The sequence below is a fragment of the Equus quagga genome, chromosome 22, assembly GCF_021613505.1.
Source record: "Equus quagga isolate Etosha38 chromosome 22, UCLA_HA_Equagga_1.0, whole genome shotgun sequence".
NCBI lineage: Eukaryota > Metazoa > Chordata > Mammalia > Perissodactyla > Equidae > Equus > Equus quagga.
The window spans coordinates 671,367-694,645 of record NC_060288.1 but is presented as its reverse complement, the minus strand read 5'-3'; the positions used below and the strand labels follow the sequence as shown (position 1 = coordinate 694,645).

Here is a 23,279-nt window from a genome sequence, read left to right as displayed (position 1 = left end):
CCCCCCCCCCCTTTTCCCTGGTAACCACCGATCAGATCTCCTTGTCAATATATTAACTTCCACCTATGAGTGGAGTCATATAGAGTTCGTCTTTCTCTGACTGGCTTATTTCGCTTAACATAATACCCTCGAGGTCCATCCATGTTGCTGTGAATGGGCCAATTTTGTCTTTTTTTATGGCTGAGTAGTATTCCATTGTGTATATATACCATATCTTCTTTATCCAATCATCAGTTTCTCGGCATGTAGGCTGGTTCCACGTCTTGGCTATTGTAAATAATGCTGCGATGAGCATAGGGGTGCAACGGACTCTTGGGATTTCTGATTTCAGGTTCTTAGGATACATACCCAGTAATGGGATGGCTGGGTCATAGGGTATTTCTATTTTTAAGTTTTTGAGAAATCTCCATACTGTTTTCCATAGTGGCTGTACCAGTTTGCAGTCCCACCAACAGTGTATGAGGGTTCCTTTTTCTCCACAACCTCTCCAACATTTGTTGTTCTTGGTTTTGGATGTTTTTGCCAATCTAACGTGTGTAAGGTGATATCTTAGTGTAGTTTTGATTAGCATTTCCCTGATGATCAGCGATGATGAACATCTTTTCATGTGTCTATTGGCCATATTTATATCTTCTTTTGAGAAATGTCTGTTCATGTCCTCTGCCCATTTTTTGATCAGGTTGTTTGTTTTTTTGTTGTTAAGCCGTGTGAGTTCTTTGTATATTATGGAGATTAACCCTTTGTCGGATAAGTGGCTTGTAAATATTTTTTCCCAATTAGTGAGCTGTTTTTTTTGTTTCTATCCTGTTTTCCCTTGCCTTAAAGAAGCTCTTTAGTCTGAGGAAGTCCCATTTGTTTATTCTTTCTATTGTTTCCCTCAACTGAGGAGTTACAGCGTCTGAAAAGATTCTTTTGAAACTGATGTCAAAGAGTGTACTGCCTATATTCTCTTCTAGAAGACTTATTGTTTCAGGCCTAATCTTTAGGTCTTTGATCCATTTTGAGTTTATTTTGGTGTGTGGTGAAAAAGAATGGTCAATTTTCAATCTTTTGCATGTGGCTGTCCAGTTTTCCCAGCACCATTTGTTGAAGAGACTTTCTTTTCTCCATTGTAGGCCCTCTGTTCCTTTGTCGAAGATTAGCTGTCCATAGATGTGTGGTTTTATCTCTGGGCTTTCAATTCTGTTCCATTGATCTGTGCACCTGTTTTTGTACCAGTACCATGCTGTTTTGATCACTGTAGCTTTGTAGTATGTTTTGAAATCGGGGATTGTGATTCCGCTGGCTTTATTTTTCTTGCTCAGGATTGCTTTAGCAATTCACGGTCTTTTGTTGCCCCATATGAATTTTAGGATTCTTTGGTCAATTTCTGTGAAGAATGTTCTTGGGATTCTGATTGGGATAGCATTGAATCTGTAGATTGCTTTAGGTAGTATGGACATTTTAACTATGTTTATTCTTCCAATCCATGTGCATGGAATGTCTTTCCATCTCTTTATGTCGTCGTCAATTTCTTTCAGGAAAGTCTTGTAGTTTTCATTGTATAGATCCTTCACTTCCTTGGTTAAGTTTATCCCAAGGTATTTTATTCTTTTCATTGCGATTGTGAATGGGATTGAGTTCTTGAGTTCTTTTTCTCTTAGTTCATTGTTAGTGTATAGAAATGCTACTGATTTATGTATGTTGATTTTATACCCTGCTACTTTGCTGTAGTTTGTAGTTTCTAGTTTGTAGTTGTTGATTATTTCTAATAGTTTTTCTATGGATTCTTTGGGGTTTTCTATATATAAGATCATGTCATCTGCAAACATTTGCTGGAACTTTTTATAAGGAATCTTAGATTGGACTTCAAAGGCCTCCCAAGGCCAGGAAAGTCAAGCCAAGGACTTATCATCAGATTCTGACTGCAGTACCTGCAGATTTGGGTGACTTCCTCTCCTTGAGAGGTTTCCCAAAATATCCTGGGGTTCTTTGCACCTGCCAGAAGGAGTGACATTCTTTACTTAATGTTACCAGGTTATTGGGAACCAAGAAGCAAGGTGCCAGGACAGTATTTCCAAGTGGCTTTATTCCATAAAGTCAACCTTCATTCCTCAAAGGTTGTCTGGTCATTTCTGAGTCTGTATGTTCCTCTCAAATATGACATTCCAGTCAAAGCCTTGGTAATATAACCAGTGTTTCCAATTGTGTCCTTTTATAAGGAGAACAGATTCTTATTGAACTTATGCAAACAACTGTATTGCCATGAAACTAAGAATTCTTACTCATCAGGAGTTTTTACATTTTGGAGGGATCAGATAGGGAGAAAAAGATAAATGCTTCTGGGGCTGGCCCCGTGTCCGAGTGGTTAAGTTTGTGTGCTCCACTGCAGGCGGCTCAGTGTTTCGTTGGTTCGAATCCTGGGCGCGGACATGGCACTGCTCATCAAACCACACTGAGGCAGCATCCCACATGCCACAACTAGAAGGACCCACAATGAAGAATATACAACTATGTACTGGGGGGTTTTGGGGAGAAAAAGGAAAAAAATAAAATCTTTAAAAAAAAGATAAATGCTTCAATCTTGTTTATAAATTGTTATAAGTCATAGTTCCTTACGAGAAAAATGTTACCTTAAATCTGAAAAAATGAAACATTAAAAATCAACCATATCTCAAGCAAAAAGCCATAAAACTTATGATCATCTTCCTCAGTTCATTCCGTCCTGTGTAAGTGGTTCTTGATCTTGTCAGCAGTCCTATGAAGTTGCCAGTTTTCCTGTTAGAGTTCTGTAATTTCTTAGCCAGTTTAGTTTTACAATATGAAAATTTATCAGAAACCTGTATTCTAGAGTAAGCACCAGAGTCCCTTCCATGAATTTCTCTGAAGATGAAACATATTTGCAAAAACATCAGCATAAAACAACAACTGTTTGTAAATAACAAAACATTCAAAAATGACAATTGACAAAGACACTTGACCATTCTTGTGACATACAATACCTTGAAATAATAACCAGAATCATGGCTGACAATCAGAGTAGGTCAGAATTTTAGGAATGTTATATAATTTTTGAACCATTTATATTAATAACACTTATTCACATAATACCATTTAAGAAAGTTTATTATTACTTATTTGACAATGCTTCCCAAGTAATTTAACATGCCAAATAAGCCTAATTAGTTTAGTATTTTTTCTTATAGGGAGCGAACAAATTTCTCTGAGAAGTCCCAGGGGCCCTCTAAAAATCCCAAGAGAAACCTTCTCTCCTCTTCCAGGTCAGAATAAAGCCTTTATTCAGGACTTGAATATTTCGGTGGGAAAGGGAGGCTTGTCAAAAACAGCAAAAGGTTTAAAACATTTATTCAGATAGGAAACAAAGCTCACTGTGAAACTACACTTGGGTATCTATTCAAAGTGATAACAAAAAGTCACAGGAAAACAGAGTTAAAATAGTCAAGAAAAACCTTCTTATATTTTTTATCAAGAGCAGATAAAAAGTCTAAGAAAACTATCCTTTTAGGAAAGGAAAAAAAGATAACTTTAATTTTGCACCAGCTTACTTTTGATATTGAAACTTATTTACTTAAAATATTCATTTCAATCTCAGTCAACTTGACCATACATAAAACTCCTCAGGGTTTTACTTCCACAAACCTTCTGTCGCTTACTTTTTACATTCAGAATTTGTCCCATGTCTTCTTTCCTCTTTTTTTCCCCTAGTTTTTTTAGGACAAATTTATCTTTCTTAACAAAACCAACAGAAGTATCTCTATTCTTTTTACCTTCTTTACTGAAAACATAGATTTTAACTTTCCTTGTATATAGACTTTTTAGAAATATGTGTTTTTTCATAGAAAATTCCTCAGCCTACAGAAAACATGTTTATTAACAAGCCTAAGCAACTTTCAGTTTCTTTAAGAAACCCACGGCAGACAAATCTCTGCTTAGTAATCATCTTTTAATATTTTATCTTTTGTGGAAATGACCTAGATACTTTTATTATTTAATTTAACTTAGCAAAGCTCTAAAGTGTGTTTTCAAAAAGATTTTGGAAGCTGTTTTTCAAGTATGTAGACTGTAAAACATAATTATTGTACTTAAAAACTCTTACCCAGTTTCAACAATTATGTTTAAATTACTCTTAATAACTTCACATGGCATTAAAGCAGTTAACCATTATCTTAAGTTGTTTTAAGTACATACACTGTAATACATATAATTATTGTTAAAAAGTTTTTCCAAAAACTTTTATCCTTTTACATTTGTTTAGTTTACCTATCTTTAACAATTATATTTGGACCATCTACAAAAACTTCATGAGGCATCTAACAAAATCAGCTATTATACCAAGTTATTTTTTTGGCTGATAAATTTTGTAACAGAGATAACATGAGCTCATTTGACTAAACCCAGGCTATATGTCTGCATCATATACAATGCTGACAACTCTGAGGACATGCCTATTTTAAATCAAACCAGCAAACGTAAACAGGCTTTTCTTCACCAAAGATCACTTTATATCATGTTGAGCAACTTGAAACACCTTTGGGCTAGTTTTTATTACATTTAGAATTTATATATATATGTATATATTTGTATTTACTTTAATCCAATTAAATAGGAGCTCTGAATTTTGGCCATACCATCTGGAGGTAAAATATCATACACATCTAATATACATATAGACACACATACACAAAGTTCCAACAGCTATTGTTTTAAAAATTACTGCCATGAATCAGGTACAGTCATACAAAGCTCCCTAGTTATGAAGCCAAATTTTGTTTTTCCAAGTTGCTTTCCAGTAGTTGCAGCATGGGTCTTGTTGAATTTCACCAGTGACTCCCAACAATGGCCACTGAGTAATTACTCAATGATGTCAATTTGTAGATTAACACTGAATAAGTGGCACCAGTATCCTCTAGAAAGCAGCCAGTTATGTCCCCACTGTCCTTTGTACCCAGGGCTCCTGGGGGACTACTGGAATGGGAGCCACCAGCATGGCAAAGAACCTTTGGACCTGTCAATCATCTTCTTCCTCTGAGTCTCAGATTCAAAAGGTCATGAGCTTCTTTGGAGGACCCCGCTTTTTCTCTCTCATGCCTTCCTCTAGTTTAGGGCACTCATTTTCCCAATGCCCCTTCCTCTACAGCCCTCGATCCCCTTTTCTGTCTCTTTTGTCTGGGGGAGCTGTGTAAAGCACCTTGACTGGCTTGGCTTTATGCTCCTCTCAAACATTATAAACTTTGAAAGCAGCTTCCACAAATTGACTAGAACTCATGGCTATGGCCCCTTCAACCTCACTGAGCTTCCTTCCAATGTCTGGGGCCTTTGCCATCAGTGGCTGTGTCACATTGATATTAGGATTAAAAGGGTTTAACGCACTCAGGGTAGCAATGTCCTCATCAAGTTTTTCTTTTGGTGTCTGAGCATCTTTGACTACCGAAAGCTTGGCTTTTCATGGGACCATCAGCTTGGTTCCTGGCTGGTCACCTTCCTAATCATGCAACCACATAAAAGCCTGCATGTAAGGAATCTCACCCCATTTTCCAGGCCTTTTACAAAACAACACCAACTGAAAGATAACGTGATAACTCAAAGTTTCATTCAATGGCCGACTTGCTTACTTTTCAAGACCTACAATGGCCAGGTGGTGATACAATAAAATGCCATTTGTTTTTTTCCTCATTGGGTTATAACTATAGGTTGACCAATCAGACAAAATCTTCCCCAAGGGGCTCTCAGGTGGGATAGATATGATGCCTCCCATGTCAACACAAAAAAGGGGACAAACAAACACACAAACAACAACCAAAGAAACCAAACTAAACAAGCGCACTTTCCCAAAAAGCCCTCGGCCACCATGGAAGCTCATACAAAGAAACGAAAACCAAAAACCAAAGTGCTTCCAGTCCCAGCTTAGTCCATGTCCTACACTTGGGGGCACCCAACAGTTGAAGACCTGGCCTGCAGATCTTCCCAAATGAGCAAGGACAAGGGACCTTGATTGTGCACACCTGGGGACTTACCTTGTTTGGCTGGGTGTCTCGACTCCAAACGAATGCACTTTCCTTTTTTCCCAAGGTACTTTCCTTGGTAACCAGAGGTCCCAATGCCGCCCCAGGGAGGAAGCAGGAGGGAAGGCTCCCAAAGCAAAATGGGCTTTGGCAGCTGCTAGAGCTGCCCCTCCAGCTGTCCCGGGTGCTGCGTGGAGTCTGGCCAAGGAAGCAGATTTGGCTTTGACCTGGGGTGAGGTCCAACCAACTAAGCACACTGCTCCTCAGCGATCCAGCCCCCTGCTGAGCCCCTCTCCAACCCTCCACTTCCCTGACTGGGGCAGGCGGGGAGTAGCACTCAGGAGCCTCTGATCCAAGCTGAAGGGTCTCAGTGGGGACCACCCACAGGTCCCATCTTGGTTCCCAAGTTGTTACCAAAAGTCCAGTCTCTGATCCGAGGCCAATCTAAATAACGAGAAGAGAGTCTTGGGAGAAAGAGGAAAACTTTACTTTGCCAGGCAGAGGGAGCAAAGCAAGGGCCAGTGCCCCAAAAGTTGCTTGCTCCCTGTTAAGAAACAGGTAGGGGTTTTTATTTGGGGTTTTAGGTAGGGGAGGGGGGCCGTGGACTTCTTGGTCAGCATTTTTCCATTGGCCTGTGTCTGGGGCTGCTTCTAGTGGAGCAAAGTGATAGTGAGACAAAGGATTTCTCAGAAGAGCGTCCTTGGCTGTTCATCTCCATGGTGGAAGGTAGACTCTGATGTCAGGAAGCCGAGGGGTTTGGCCTGGGAAGCTTCGGTTTCTTCATATTCTCTGGACGTTAGTTTCTCTGTAAAAGGATGTCAAGGTCCTGGGATTAGCGACAGCTTTAGTGGGAGCCCAGCGTGAGGTCATCTGGACTTTGACAATTTGTAACTTCTATTTGACCCTATAGCTCAGGGGGTCAGAAGTTAAAGAAACAAACGTTTACATCTGAGTGTAATTAAAGACCTGGGGAACTGGGGGGCTGGCCCCGTGGCCGAGTGGTTAAGTTTGTGTGCTCCGCTGCAGGCGGCCCAGTGTTTCGTTGGTTCAAATCCTAGGCGTGGACATGGCACTGCTCATCAAACCACGCTGAGGCAGCGTCCCACATGCTGCAACTAGAAGGACCCACAATGAAGAATATACAACTATGTACTGGGTGGGATCTGGGGAGAAAAAGGAAAAAAATAAAATCTTTAAAAAAAAAAAAAAGACCCAGGGAACTGTGAATGTGTGCTTTGGTTTAACCCATATATTCTGGGTTCACTGTAGGGGGATCAGTATCAGGGCTGATATTAAACAATGACTTTGGTAAGTAAATCAAACTTTGTACCTCAGTGAACTCATTTGAAAAACACGATTGTTATGAGGATTAAGTGAGATGATATTTATAAAGAACCAGCACAGTGCCTGCCCAAAGTGAGTGCTATGTGAGTATAAAGTTAACATGACGCTAAACTCACTGTCATTTAATGTCTTAGAATTGCTTTATCTCTGGATTCTGGGCTATTTCTCCATGTCTTTCTTCTCTTTAATTATATCTGATTTGTTAATTAGCCCATATCCTGAATCTTCAACTTCAATAACTGTATATTCCATTTTTAGTTCTGTGTACATTCCCCTTTTTAATTTTTTTTCAAATTTTTTGCAAGTGTGTGAGGAAGATTGGCCCTGAGCTAACATTTGTTGCCAATCCTCCTCTTCTTTTGCTCGAGGAAGATTGGCCCTGAGCTAACACCTGTGCCAATCTTCCTCTATTTTTATGTGGGATGCTGCCACAGCATGGCCTGAGGAGCAGTGCTAGGTCCACACCCAGGATCCGAACCTGTGAACCCTGGGCAGCTGAAGCAGAGCACACAAACTTACCATTGCACAACTGGGCCAGCTGCTAGATTCTCCTTTTGTAGAGGGTATCCTGATGTTTCATATGGTTTCTATTCCCCCTCTTAACTTTTAAAATATTTAAACATAGTTATTACATAGTCCCTTTCTAATATTTCAGTTTGGTGGGGATCACATATTTTCCTGTATATTTCTCTTATGGTGACTCATTTTCCTTTGTGGTTTGTGACTTTTTACTGTGAGCTCATTTTCAGCTGAAGCTGTTTGCTCCCGTGGGCATCCTCTGAGCCTCCGTGGGGAACAGCCCCTACAGGCTTGTTTTGCATTTTTTTTTGCCAAGTGTTCCATGGGTTTCACTGGTCTGGAAACCATTTTTGTGTTAGTTTTGCAGTTTATGATCCCATAAATCAAGACTCTATACTTGCGAGTGGCTCAGGATTTTTTTGTTCATTTATTTGATTTTTATTTTTAAACCAGAGCCCTTCCCAAAAACCAGCTGGTAGTAGAGTTTTCTTGAACTTCTTTCCAAGGACTTAGCTGTAGAAAGCATTTCCCAGTTGCAGTTCCCTGCTTTGCAGAGGCCTAAGACCACATCAGAATGCCCTTCCTGGAGTATGAAAACCTCACCCTTTTGGACCTGTTTTCAGGTTCCCTGTCCCCCTGGGCCACCAGAGGCACCTTGGCAGCCTGCTAATCTGCCTGAGGACTTTCTCGCCCTTGCTGATCACTGGAGAAAGCCCATTTGTTCTTTCAGTCTTGGCTGTATGTTTACAGTTTTTTGTTGTATTGTATGTGTTTGTAGAAGAGATGGAGCCTGTTTTAGTTGACCGTGTTGCTGGGACCAGAACTCTGCCACTTAGTAAATAGATATAGATATAGGTGTAGATACATGGAGAGACACCATATGGAGATTTTCCTGAAGAACATGCAAACCATGCTTTTCTCTAGATTCTCTGAACTCCACTCGTGGGTGAGCGGGATCAGAGCTGTGTATGAGGAGTGCATCTCATCGGGCCTCTGGTAGAATTGCTCTTGCTGAGCTGCAGTTTGGTGCCATGCCCTCGGCTTACATAGGCAGATTTACAAGAAACAGCCTGTGACCCCTGACTACCTTTCCTGTAAAGACATTGGTGAGGACCACCTCGCGCCTTTCTGTCAGCACTGCTCCCGAGTCACTGAATTGGCTTTCTTCTATGGAAACCCTGAATTCAGTAACTGGTCATGTTTCCTCTGAATCGGCTGTTGGGAAGCTTGGAGCCAAGTTTGTGCCCAGCTTCTAATAGGAGTGTAAGGTTCCCGGGATGCGTTATTGGATTCTAATCTCACTCTTGCCTCCATCGTATTTCACTATGTTTATTTTCTCTTTTATTCTCATATATTTAAAATGTACTTTCTCTTGCTATATTTTATTTATCTTTGTAAATTATTTTATGTCTTTGACAGGGTGGGGTGGATGATGTGTCTACGAATGAATATCATTAGTGTGCAAGGTACCAAGCTGGTCAAATGCCACAGTAAATTGACTATGAGATTCTTCCAGGGGCAGAAAATAATTTATAATCCATGTGCCACAAAAGAGTTAAAATACCACAGAATGATAGGCAATCGTTAGAAATTCAAATTGAAGAATGTTTAAGGAAATGGGACACACACAACCACCAGCTATTTCATGCTCCCCTCCTCACGTAAACCCATAGGAGACTTACACTAATAAGTCAATAAGGACTATCTCCTTTTTGTAGATTCTGATTGGTTTTTATTTTCTTCTCTATATGTTCTTTACTTTCCAAGTTTTCCATAATAAACATATTTGTTGTTAGTGCTGGTGAGTCTCTTCCGACTCCCAGTGCCCCTGTGCACAGCAGAGCGGAACCCGGCCCGCTCTTTTCCGCTACCCTCTCACCTTCCAGCGCTGTGTCAGACAGGGCTCCGTTGCTGTTCATAGGGTTTTCATGGCCAGTTTCTTCAGAAGTGGGTGGCCAGGTCCTTCTTCCTAAATAAGCATATATTTCTATTATAATTATAAGATGGAGAAAGAGATGAATACCACTGTATCTCTCAGGGCCATGGGAGGAAATAGCATTTACCCCACAAGGTTCAAACGAAGGCCTTGAATGGTGGATTAGCTGCAGAGGGCTGTGCCAGGTTAAAGGAATCGGCAAAGGCTCTTCGGGCTCCACGGTCTGGTGACAAAGGGAGATGCTACCATCCCGGGACTGGAGGGGACACAGAGCCGGGGCCTGGGGAACGGCCCTGCTCCATGGGGCTGTAGTCACCGAGGAACACAGGCACCTTCAGAGACGCCGTGCCAAAGCAGGGGGGCAGTAGGAAGAAATACTTATCCTTTCCCTCCTTTACTCTCTGTGATGGTTACTTTGTGTGTCAACTTGACTGGGCCACAGCGTGCCAGCTATTTGGGCAAACACTATTCTGGGTGTTTCTGTGAAGGTGTTTTTGGATGAGATTAACCTTTGAATCAGTAGACTGAGTAGATTGCCCTCCACAAAGTGGGTGGGCCTCATCCAATCAGTTGAAGGACTGAATAGAACTAAAGAGCTGGCTCTCCCCCGAGTAAGAGAGAATCCCTCCTGCTTCACCGCCTTTAATGGGGACATTGGCTTTTCCTGCCTTTAGAATCAACTGAGACATCCACTCTTCCTGGGTCACAAGGCTGCCGGCCCTGGGACGGAACTAGGCTGTTGGCTGTCTTGGGTCTTCAGCTTGCTGCTGACTCACCCTGCAGATCTCGGGACCTGTCAGCCTCCATAATTGTGTGAGCCAAGCCCTTATAATACACCTTTAGATACACACACACACACACACACGCATATTATACACACACACACACATATTATACACACACACATCTGGTTGGTTCCGTTCGTCTGTAGATCCTACTACCTGACTAATACCCCCTCTGATCTCCTGCTGGGACCTTCCACTGGCCAAACCCAGCTAGCAGGAGACCAGGGTGACGTCCCGGGACTCAGCAGTGCAGAGGGGGACAGTGACTCTCAGGGTTTACACGCTGAGGGGGCAGCGGGCAGGGGGCAGACAAATAGAAACAAATAAAATGCTCTGGTGGTTCAGAGAGGGGAGAGATTGGAACGAATCGAGAAAACTTTATTGTGGGATTTAAGCAACTGTTCTGAGGATTGAACGGAATTTTGACTGAAAATTACTTAATAGCTGTAAAGCTCTATTATATGCCACCTCTTATGAAGATTAAGGTCCACAGTACGACACGCTAGAGGATGGTGCCACTCACACAAGAAAAATTGTAACATTTATCTCAATAGTTAACTGTGCCTAGCACTTTCCATGTGCCAGGCACTGTGCTAAATCTTTCCATGAGACATTGAATACTTCCTTTTTAAACACTGGCTGCTGACGCAGAGACCTGGACCCCTTCACAGGGACCTAGGAGCATACACGCAAGCCCAGCTGGCGGTTGGAGGGGTAGCTGCAGTCTGCTCGGGCGCTCTGGGAAGAAGAGGCCCTAAGGACCGCGCAGGCCATGCTGCCGTTTGGGTTCCATGTTCATTCTGTGTTTCCCAGTTATTCCACAGTAGCGCTGCCCCGCGGTCAAGCCAAAGCCACTTCACATATAAGAGAACCAACGCGGAAGCCCCGTGCCAGGAGCGGTTTCCGTCCTTGCAGGAGGAGAGCAGCTCCTCCCCGCTGGGCACCCTGCTGACCAATTGCTCTGGCTGTGGCCCATGGCCAGACCTAGGGAGTTTGACTTACTAGTAAAAAAAGAGGAAAACTCAGAAAGGCAAAGGATTAGACATATGTCAGTCCCGGAAAGGAGGCAGGAGGCGCCCAGTTTCTGCTGATGGGAAATTCTCCTTCCACCTGTTTGTCTGTGTCTTGCCAAGCCTTCGGAAGAAGGAAGGTGGTGGTTGTCATGATGTCAGATATCCTTAGGTCCCTTGATAGGAAGAGAAAAAAGGCACAAGTGAAAGGAGCTGAGTGAAGTGGGTCACACTGTGCTCCACGAGGTGGTGAGGCCCCTGACCAGGCAGGAGCAGCTTCTCCTTTCTGTCCCAAGCCTCTCCCGGGCACAGCGTGTTGAAGGTGAGCCTGAGGGAGAGCCTGAGACCAGATCTGACTCGTATCTGACTCGTATCTGCCCTCGGCTGGCTCTTGCCACTAACAGACCGGAGGGGAATGTTGGGGCTTGTTCAGGGTCCTCTAGGCGCAGGTCAGGAGCACCCAGTCTCACGGCTGACCTGACCAGGGACACTGCATTCCAGCCTGAGCTTTGACGGGGCACTTTAGGAGCCACTGTTATTGTCGTATTCCGAATTAAAGTACCCAGTGAGCCATGGGATCCTCAAGAACAAGAGACGGTCAACCCTGTGACACCAAAATGAAACAGGAACAGAACCTGTGAATGCAGATGGCAACAGCCCAGAGATTGATCTACACAGTTTCAGGGCGAATCTGATATGGACACTCAGGACCTGGGACCAGTGCTGCAGGGTGGGAGGAGAGGAGGGACCTTTTGTTCCCACAGAACTTCAGGTCACAGGTCTGGGAGCTAAGGAGCTCGGATTCTGGTCCCAATTCCGCCTCTAAGTTGTCTTATGGCCACAGGTGAGTGAAATATCTTCTCTGGCTTCCGTTTCCTCAGAATTAAAATGATACAGCTGTGCAAAAAGGCCTCTGAGAATTTCCCTGTAGTGGATATAGCTCTGTTGAGTTACAGAGCCCACGGTAGTGGCATCTAAAATGTGGGGTCCTCGTCTCTTTGCTTCTGCTGGTATCTTGTAAGGGAGGAGCATAGAATCTCAGCTCCAGAGCCCTGTCACAGAATGTCCGTACTGCCTGGGTTGTCATGGATTCTGACCTCTCGCTGTGGTCTAAGAGAGCTCTGCCCATGGTAGTCAAGCTGTCACTAGCTTATCCTATGCCATGGCAGACATCGCTAATGGATCAACATATTATTTTCCTAAAACCATTTCAATCCAGAGCTCCAAGGAAATACTAGTAAAAAAAATAGAATAGGCTTGCTAGATGCAACTTATTTGTAATCCCTGCTTTCATCTTTTTCTTTCCAGTTTGACGTTCTTCATGGGGTAGCATCAAATTAATTGGCTTGCATGGTAAATTCAGCTATGGTAGGAGATGACCACATTTTAATTAGGGCTTTAAGTAATTGGACTCTTTAGGCAACAGTCTTTGTATTTAAGTATCATATTAATGAAGAAATTTATTCTCATAATTTAGCACTGGGTAAACAAAGATGCAGTTGCCACAGAATCATGGCCTGTGAGAGAAGAGGAAAGGCAAACATGTGTCTGGACATCCCCTTAGTCCCCTGGCAGAAACACAGCACAGTTACTCAGAACACATTCAGTGATAACACTGTTTTCTCAGTTCTAAGTAATGGTGTTACTTGCATCTCCTTTGGGAGATTTCCATAATCGAATGGAGTTTCACAACAAATTTGGCCCTAATTATCTTTCACTTAATTCAATTCATTTGATTTAATCTAGATTGCTTTGCACCCAGCTAAGTCACCCACCCCTTTCCCTGTAGATACACAGCTGTTACTGGAAGGCAGCTATTGCACCCCCTCCCAGATGTCGCAACTGAGAGGACAGCTCTTTTGGGTTTGTATTAGATCATCTACTCTGATTTGCTGCCCATCCCAGAGCCATTTCCATTTCCGGTCTGCTCTGGTCCTTGCTATGAATTATAGAAGAAACCGTCATTGAGTGAGTGAGAGAAAAAAGTTCCCAAGTCTATGATGCTATTTATCAAAAAGTAGTAACTTGGAAATGATTCTGGGAAGGGCTGCAAATCAGAGTAGATGACGTAACGCAAGCCCAAAAGGGCTGTTCTCTCAGTCGTGACATCTGGATTTTTTTCTCTCATTGTCAACATACAAAGTTTGTGTAGGTTCTTTGAATTTTGCCTGACAAACTTGTGTTTCACTTTTCATACTTTTCACTCACTCAGTGACAGTGTCTTCTACAATTCATAGCAAGGACTGAGCAAACTGGAAGCAGGGCGCCTGGCTGAGGAAGCCTGGGTTATCAGAACAAGCAGGGGAGACACGTTTGCATTAAGACGCAGCAGGCCACCCGGGATACATTGAGAACGCTGAAGGACTCGATAATAGGACTTCTCTACTCTGATTAACGCGCCTCAACAAAAGGGAGACAAAGGTGCCTACATCTGGATAAGGAGCACACTGGGGGACGGCACAGAACGTACCTTGACATAGCAGAGAATCGAGGTTCCTGGGCCATGTCCTGGAACATCGGCTCAGGGATGACATGAGTAGAGGTGACTTACTGGGAGAGCAGTAAAGCTTATGCTTCAGGGCCCCTCTTCCAAGACCCTGGGAGGGGCCTCAGCAGTGCGTTCGCAAGGTCAGGTGTTCTTGGAAAATATGCCCCCCAAAAAGAAAAAAGATGTTTGAAGCCCTGTGGTCAAGACCTCCATCTCTGTCCGCCCCACGCTTTGCCGCTGTCCTTTCTCTCCTGTCCAGGGTGTTAAGGGTGCTCATGGAGATTTGAGGCTCCATCTAAGGGAAGCTGAATTGGGGAAACATTAGTTGGGTTAGTGGCACATATTTATGAGATTCATAGTCAGTTTTGTGCACCGGTAAGTGACTGTGAGCTGTCTCAGTGTGGGGGTCCCATGCTGCCATGCTGACTTCCTGCTGTGATGCGATGGTGCGTGGCTAGAGGTCGTACGGTGATAAGGACATGTCCTGTGACACCTGTACTGCTGGCCAATGGAGGAGAAACTAGGATTTAAACATGTGGAGACAGACACTGGTCTGTGGTGAATTCTGCCAATTATCAGACACGTAAAACGAGATAGGTAGAGGATTCTGATTTCAGTAGCCCTTGGTCAAAATGGGAGTGCTCTTCTCTCAGGAATGGACTCTGTAATGCAATGTATGAAATAATAAAATCCCTGCATAATATTTTTCTTTGTTGTTGGAAGTCAGTGGAATGAGTTGATCAGACTTCCTGTGTGTGAAGGACGCAACCCTACACCAGCACTGCATCCAGGGGGACCGTCTGTGTGCAGTTATATATTTATGCATCTTAACATATCACGCTGTTTCTATAGCATCTCAAGGTATCTTGTCCTACCAGTCTGGTGATTCCAGAGGAAACGATGTGCAAAATAGTCACTGACACAAGTGATCCAGTGACCGAAGTCCCTGAACTCAGTCATCAGAAATCACTCAATAACTTATCATCAACACAGAAGTCAACCTACGCAGCAGAAGCGTGATTTGATTAAAGAGCAGCACAGCTCAACACAACCAGGCAGCAGCCTAACCATTTAAAACTGCTTTCCAACTGCTCTGCTGTGTGCCTTAGTTTCAGATTAATTTGGCATATTTCTTCAAATTTATTGTTTATACTAAAATTCAAATACAACAGGAAAGAAGTAGCCTAGTGGAAGCCCAAATTGTAAGCTGATAGACTGATAGAGCTTAAAAAGTCAAAAGCTCTCCTCTATAACACAATAGAAACTAAAACAAAATCAAAAACAAAAAAACTCTGATGGTTAAAATTCATAAAGATAAGGATGAGTTAATAAAGCCAAGAAAATATAGATAATGAAAATGGCATAGAAGAATTTTAAAAGATAATGAAGGTTAGGATACAGTTGAATGGGAAAGAAAAAAAGCGGAAAGAGGATTAAAATACAAATGAAGGAAAACAATTTGTACAGTCAAACAGTACACAAAGGGCAATAGCAGCTTCTTTTTGATGAATTCGCTGACTTTGGCAAACACTGTGATCTCTCTTTACAGCTTGTTACAGTGGATGATAATTTTATTTGACCTATTTAATGAAAATATAGTTGTTTTTCTTTTTTTTCCCAATAATATTTACAGAAAATCAAACAGGACAAACAAGCACACACACGCAAAGAGATCTTTTGAAAATAGGCGTTCTAGAAAAGAATTTTAAATGATCAAATCTATCATGAGATTCTGGCTGGTCTATGCCAAAACTGCATGTAAAATTTTGTTTGTAAACTGTTTTCAAAGAGACACACATTCCTTAGATCAGATCAGTTTTTAGCTGGGATGAATATGTTGAAAACCTTCAAAAGTCAGAAAGATTCTACAAAGCACTAGAAGGTATGTTTACTTGGGCCACATATCAGTCAAATAAAACTGTGCTGTGTCTCAAGGAACAGAAAAAAAAATACAGTATGATTTTGATTGCTAAAAAGAGTTGTTTATTATTTGTTTGTGATGAAAAGTTTGTCCTTCTGATGTTGCAATGAAAATTGCATTGGGCCGGCCCCGCGGCTGAGTGGTTGGGTTCTCGTGCTCCACTTTGGCGACCTGGGGTTTCGCCGGTTTGATTCCTGGGTGTGAACATGGCACCGCTGGTCAGGCCACGCTGAGGCGGCGTCCCACATGCCAAAACTAGAAGGACCCACAACTAAAAATATACAACTATGTACTGGGGGGCTTTGGGGAGAAAAAGGAAAAATAAAATCTTTAAAAAAAAAGGAAATCACAAGGTTGTAAACTATCATAATCTTAATAAAAAGTTAAAAAATCATAAAAAAAGAAAATTGCATTATTCTTCAAATAATGGAACTTTTCATGGGAATCATGGAGATAATTACTGAATTGGAGTCATTTTTGCATAAGCAATTGGCAATTTTTAAAAAATGACTTGCTTATCCAAAATAGTTTACATGATATTAATCAAAATAACTGGAAAATGTATAAGAAATGAGTTAGACAATTAAATAAATAAACCAGAAAACAACTACTACTCCATTATTGTAAATTCTCCATTGGATATGACAAATGCTTTACCAGTTGGTGATTATTGTGCATTACTCTTAAAATAGAAAACCCTGTGAATGATTTTTAACTTTTTGTGATTGAAAACCATGTGTCACCAGGGGATGTAGCTCAGTGGTAGAGCACATGCTTTGCATGTATGAGGCCCCGGGTTCAATCCCCGGCATCTCCACGGGAGTCTTGTTCCTACTTTTGTCTAATCTAATTCAGCCTCTGGCCTTGAATTATTTAAGAAAGTTAAAAAAAGAAAACCGTTTATCTGTGACTTTGTTCAATGAAGTAAAAGAAATGGTCAGTCATATGACAACATATGAAAGGTGAATACGAGGGCGACACATTCTTTCAAAATATTAATAATTATGTAGAGCACCTGCTGTACACAGCTCGTTCCCTAATCTCTTCAGGCAAAAGCCGGCCAGCCGGGCTGCAGCCGAGCGTGACTGCGGTGGACTGCGGCCGTGGACATGCTGCTTCTCACGTTTGTCTGTGCACTACTGTCTAGGAGAGAGCGTGAGCCATGTTAAAGTTCCTACTAGTCACATTAACACAAGTAAAAAGAAACAGCTGACATTTATTTTAATGACATTTTATTTAACCCTATGGATCTTAATATGTAATCAATAAAAATATATTTCAACATTTAAAATTTTTTTGGTACTGTCTCTGAAATCTGGTGTGTATTTAGCTTCACAGCACACTCAGTTCTGAGCCACATTTCAAGTGTTCACCAACCACAGGTGTCTAGCAGTTACCACACTGGACAGTGCGGGTACAAGAATTGGTGTGTTTTAAACACATGTGACAACTTGGGTTTTTCTTTAAAGGTCTAAGTGCGATGAAACAGTTTGCCCACCGTAAAGTGTTCGAGCCTTGCAGTGGGGGTGCGAGCTGATCACAAGCAAAATTCACTGCAGGGCTGGACCATGCGAGGCTCGCTTCTGGGGCTGAACCTCTCCCAGGCGATGAAATACAAAAGTGCAGATCTATGGGCCCTCAGAGGAGCGGCCGGGCAAGAGCAGCAACATGGAGCCACCAGTGAGAGCTGGTGACCACGCAGCTGAGCCACAGGACCTCAGAGGACCCTGGCCAAGCTTGCGAGGCTATGAGGAGACTCCCGAGGCTCAATGGGAACAGGAGGGGATGCTGCGGGATATTGACTGTGAACCTTCTGGAATGCCAGCGAGGGTGTGCCAGGGCCCCCAATACTGTGTACAGATACGACAGCTCACTGAGCCTCAGGACAATCACAGCTAGTCGTCCTCATCCTGAATTACAGCTAACACCAGAAAAGCTGAGCCCGGTGAGCAGTTTGTCGGGCATCACACATTGAGGCCTGGAATCGGAACGTGCATGCCGGCCTGCCTGTCGTTCGTCAGAGCCCCCACCGCGCTGTGGGCAGCGCCCTCTCAGGAAGAAGGGTTATTCCAGAGAGTGCTGGAGGTCCAGGAATCAAAAACCCAAACCCTGCTCTCTCACCTAGGTTACCCTATTCCACTTCTGGCATTGCCTGAAAAGTCCAGGGTTTTCTAACTATTACCACTGTGTCTGCGATGAAGAATGGCCAGGAAGATGAGGCTGCCGCGCTGTCCGGGTGCACACAAATGCAGCAGGGCTGCGTCCAGGGCTTCCCGAAGAACCCTCTCCACTGCGGTTTCCAGAAACACCGTGGGTCCGGGAGCAGGGCCCGCCTGCGTCTGTCAGCATTCCTCCGTTCGGCTGAACTGGGACAACTCTTATTTCCTTCAGACTTCTTATTTCCTAGAGCCTTTCTGAAAACTTGCGTGGATGGAGTTTGCTCCGGCCTCTTACCTTTTCTCTCTCGTAGACTTTTTAGGAGGGAAGAGATGTGCTTCTAAAGGAAGAGAAGGTAACATCACACGAAATGAATCACAGTCGGAACGAACAGCCTCTAAGTAATTAAAAGCTGCCTGTTTCCTCCTCAGCCCTTCAGTTTCTGGTTTCTGCCTAAGGAGTTTAAGGTTTAGTCGTGAGTTAAGGGATAAAAGTGGCTTCAAAGGCAGCCTGCTGACCGTCGATCCGAGCTGCGTCTAGGGAGGGTGGGAGCAGCGCGGTGCCCTCCTGCTCAAGAGCTAAGGTCATTTGGAAACCGCGCGCCGCTGCCTGTGACCTTTGTAAAGGCGGGTGAGGCCCAGTCTCAGCGCCTCCTCTGTAAGATGAGGAGAGACTGCCCATTTTGCGGGATTTGTGGCAGCATTGAGTGAGATTAAGTGAGACAGCATGTGAAAGTGCCCAGAACGCTTCCTAGCTCGTGGTAAATGAATGTCGCATGAAGGAACAAATGAACATTTTAGGCTTTTTTCCTTATCCTTTAAAATCATTTAAAGAATAATTATACCAATTTATCATTTAAATATTATACCAATTTATCATTAAAAATACTTAATCCATTTCCCACATAGCTTTAATTCTTATAATATAGAGTTTATTTTCCTCAGTAGGCTTCACATGGTTACACATCTTTTTCAACTCACAAATTTCACCTAATCAAACAACTTCTACCCCTATTTTCTTTATGCATCAATTTCAAAGTAAAGTCAGAAATCTCTATAGCATGGCCGTTAGGCTATTGCTGGCACATCGTGTGTGTTGTCCAGAGATGGGGTCACAGGCCCTAAGAGCTCATGCGGTTTGCACAGCCAAGAATTGCCTTGGGTCTGGACACCTAACATGACCGTGCCTCCACTGAGGTGCCCAGTTCCCAGGGCACTGAGGAGAAGGCTGGGCTCACAGCTCGGGGATGGCCCTTCGTTGTCCCTGATACTCTTAATGAAAGGAGAACATTTAATACCTGCTCACTTTCCCAGTGATGGTGATGATGAGTAATGGACCTCATGAGTGGCACTTAGGCTCCAGGTCCCCTGGTGGGTGTCTGATGTGCCTCACCTCACGCCAGCCTCACACCACCCTATGAGGGCGGTCTGGTACTTTCCCCAACTTTCTTCTAAGGAAATGGCGGGGAGAAAGGTTAAATAACTTACCCAAGGCCACTCGACCAGTAAGCGGCCAAGCCGGGAGCAGATCTAGTCCTCTGGCCGAGAGCAGTAACCATTGTATGCCAGACCAGTGAGAGCTGCAGGCTGAAACCACAGTGAGCGCCACATGGGCCACTCCAAAATGGCAAGTGTGTCTGTTACAGAAAATTACGTATTTTGGGCCCATCTCGCCATCTGTAGAGAGCTGACTCTCAAGGAGATTTTTTCCCAGGAGGTGATTTTCACACTTGAATGTTATTGTTTGGGGTAATGCGAATTAACTCTGAGTACTCCTTAATCAATACAAAGGCTGTGGGATTGGAGAACCTGGGTTCAAATCTTAGCTCTGCCTCTTAGCAGCCACATCAACCTGGGCATAATGAGCAAAACAGTGGATCTCAATATTTAGTTTGTTGCATAGCATATAGTCAGTGCTTTATAACCATTAGCTAGTATTCTTTTTATTATCACCACATTTTTGTTGAGCACCTATTATGGGTAGGCATTGTTAGTGCTCCTCAGAGCTGGCTCTAACATTTTGATATAGGAGAGATTCAGGGGTGGCCTTCTGGCTGGGGGCAAGGTGAGGCACAGGGCTTGTCTCCAAGCTGCCTTACAGAACTTTCTGCTTGAGAAACGTCAGTTTTACACACTAACGACTAGAGAGGGTAGCCTGGCAGGAACCATGGATGGCCCAACGCTGCTCCTAATCCACACATTGTGACCACGAACGTGGGTTCCATAGAGAAGGCTTATGCATAGCGATGTACCTGCCATTGTGCTAGAAAAGAATAGGGGATGACTCCACCTTTAAGAGCCTGACCATCTTGTTGGAAAAGTAGAGACGTAAATAAATCACGTGGTAGGAGACTTTCTGAAGGAGAGCCCTTGCCAGGCACCATGGCAACTTGGAAGAGGGAGCTGACGGTGCTTTGTGGAGTCGGGTTCAGCTTCACAGATATCATATCCGAGCTGGGTCTTGTAGGACATGTAACAACATGCCAAGGAGAAAAACACGGGAGCCAGCTAAGCAAAGAAAACAGCATGAACAAAGGCCTGATAGCATTTAAAGGCCTGGGATGTTCAGGACATGGCATCGTGGGCAATGGCCTAGGAGCCAGTGTGGCTGCAATATAGTGTACAGGTTGGGGGGCAGAACTCCAAGAAATTAGCCCACAATGACGGGTTGGACCAGATAGTCTGCTGGGGTAAAGCATTTGGACCTCATCATTAAGGTAATGGCTAGCCCCTGATAATTTTTTTTAAACACTTCTTTTTTTCTTAAGGTATGGGGTTTTTTAGAAGATTGGCTCCAAGCTAACATCTGTTGCCAAGCTTCTTCTTTTTTTTTCTCCCCAAAACCCTAGTACATAAATGTTTATCTTAGTTGTAAGTCCTTCTAGTTCTTCTATGTGGGACGCCACCACACCTTGGCTTGATGCACAGTGTGTAGGTCCGTGCCCAGGATCCAAACCAGCGAACCCCAGGCTGCTGAAGCAGAGCGCACGAACTTGACCACTCGGCCACAGGGCCGGCCTCCCCTGATAATTTTTAAACAAGGAAATACTAAGATCAAATCCTTGTTTTAAGGATACAAAAACATCAGAGTATAGTGCCAACTGAGAAAACATCTCCAATTCTATTAGTCAGTATGCTAGATTGTGCTGCAATAATGAACAAACCCAAAACTTTAAAGACTTAAAACACGTTTATTGCTCTCTCCCACAAGACGTGTCCCACATGGCTCAGCAAGGGTTTTGCAACACATAAGACCTCAACATTCCATCTTGTGGCTGCACCATCCGGATGGAACATAGGGCCTCCTCGCAAGCAGGGGAAGGGAGAATTAGTCACACAGCCTTGCCTAACTGCAGAAAAGCTGGAATTGTTGACGAGCAAATAGAATGTTTGGTGAGCCCTAACCGTATCTGCCATGCTAGCAGGAAAAGAAATTTAAAACCATCCAGGCAGCGCAACATGAGAGCCACTGGAGGGCGGGGCGCGGTTAGGTGCAGCTCTGAGAATTTGTATTGGTCAGCCAGGGCCAAACGGCCATGGAAAAATTGGGCCCCCTGTATCCTGTCCACATGCTTCTTCTCTTTATCCCATCCCTGCTCACAGATGATTGACAACTCACCTCTGCTGAGATGGTTGTGGATAACCAAGCAGTAAGCCCATAAAGATGCCAGGTCTACATGCGGCTGGGTGGACGGGCTGTGCCAAGACCTGAGGCCGTGGCGAGTTGTCAACCCCAACAACTTTTCAGGAGTGTGAGTCCCAGGGCAACCTCACTCCCTTTCCACCTCTCTGTCCTGTCTGTGAGGGGACATAAGCTAGGTGACCTCTGGATGAGAGAGGGGAAGAAAGGGACAAAGAGAGGAGAAAGAGAAAGAACAAAATACTCGAGAGCGGAAAACCGTAACCACATGTTGGTGGTGGTGTTTAGAGGCAGTGAGATTACGGATTGCCTTGTCTCTCTCTTTCATCTCCTTTCTTTTCTGTATTTTCACATTTTAAAACCAAGTATTATTAGTTTTCTTCATTTAAAGGCAACTTGTTTTATTTAAAACACAATATAGAAGTTTTACTGTTTATTCCAACACCGGCTCTGTGAGTTGACACAGAGTTTTGATTTAATTTTTTATACTCAGCAAGTAAAGAATAGAAAAGATAAGCAAAGAATTCTCTTAACTTCTCTGTGAAACTAGTAGACTCGATCAAGGATCTGAGGACAGAGTTTGGGCCACTGCCTGGGAGGAGAGTCTTCAGGGAACGGTTGTTGCCCGGCCTTGGGTGTCGGCGTGCAAACCCGCTCACTGCCGTGAGGTTGGACGTGGGAGCTCTAGCAACAGAATCAGGGGCTGCTCTCCCGGGCACACATTTCTTCAGGGCTGGATCAACATCCGAGTCCTCCATCTGTCTAGAGGAACTTCTCTCCCTCTGCCCATGATTGAATAACGAAAATAATAATTACTATTTTTTTTTGGTGAGGAAGAGTGACCCTGAGCTAACATCTGTGCCAATCTTCCTCTATTTTATGTGGGACACCTCCACAGTGTGGCTTGACGAGTGGTGCTAGGTCAGTGCCCGGGATCCGGGCCTGTGAACCCCGGGCCGCCAAAGCAGAGCACGTGAACTTAACCGCTATGCCACTGGGCTGCCCCCTGAAAAATATTTTGATTTTTCAGAATCTTATATTGATACGAATACTTTTGAAAACCTCTTTGTAAAGACAAAAGGATGTTAATTAGGTAATAATTAGCACCGTGACAGGAGCTAGCAGCATGGGAGTGAAATTTATTTGAACAGACATAAAGATGAACACTGAAAGGACAACAAGTTTGGGGCTGGTAATTTAATTAATGTATATTATTTCCCGCTGTGAATCCAGCCAGAACGATAACTTGTGGTTCTGTCACTGTGAACATTCTTTCCCTCTGCATCACTGGAGACACTAGGCAGTTGTTCTGATTTTCCAGCTGTTTCTAATCAAATTAAATGAAAACTTGAAAACACACTCTGAGGTGAACCCAAGTCATCTCCAGACAGTTCTTGCCTCAAGCAACACCGGAGAGCGGAATCTTCCTGTCACCTGTTCATGGCCCGTTTATTTCATTCCTGACGGAGAGGAAAGCC

General features: G+C 43.5%; 1 protein-coding gene and 1 non-coding gene across 2 annotated transcripts in view; both read left to right on the top strand.

Moving 5' to 3' along the window:
* Positions 1-23,279, top strand: part of PSD3 (pleckstrin and Sec7 domain containing 3) — a 643,022-nt gene that overhangs the window by 27,579 nt on the left and 592,164 nt on the right. The window lies entirely within an intron of this gene.
* TRNAA-UGC (transfer RNA alanine (anticodon UGC)) lies at positions 16,751-16,822 on the top strand. Its single transcript has one exon. It is a non-coding gene; the product is annotated as a tRNA-Ala (tRNA).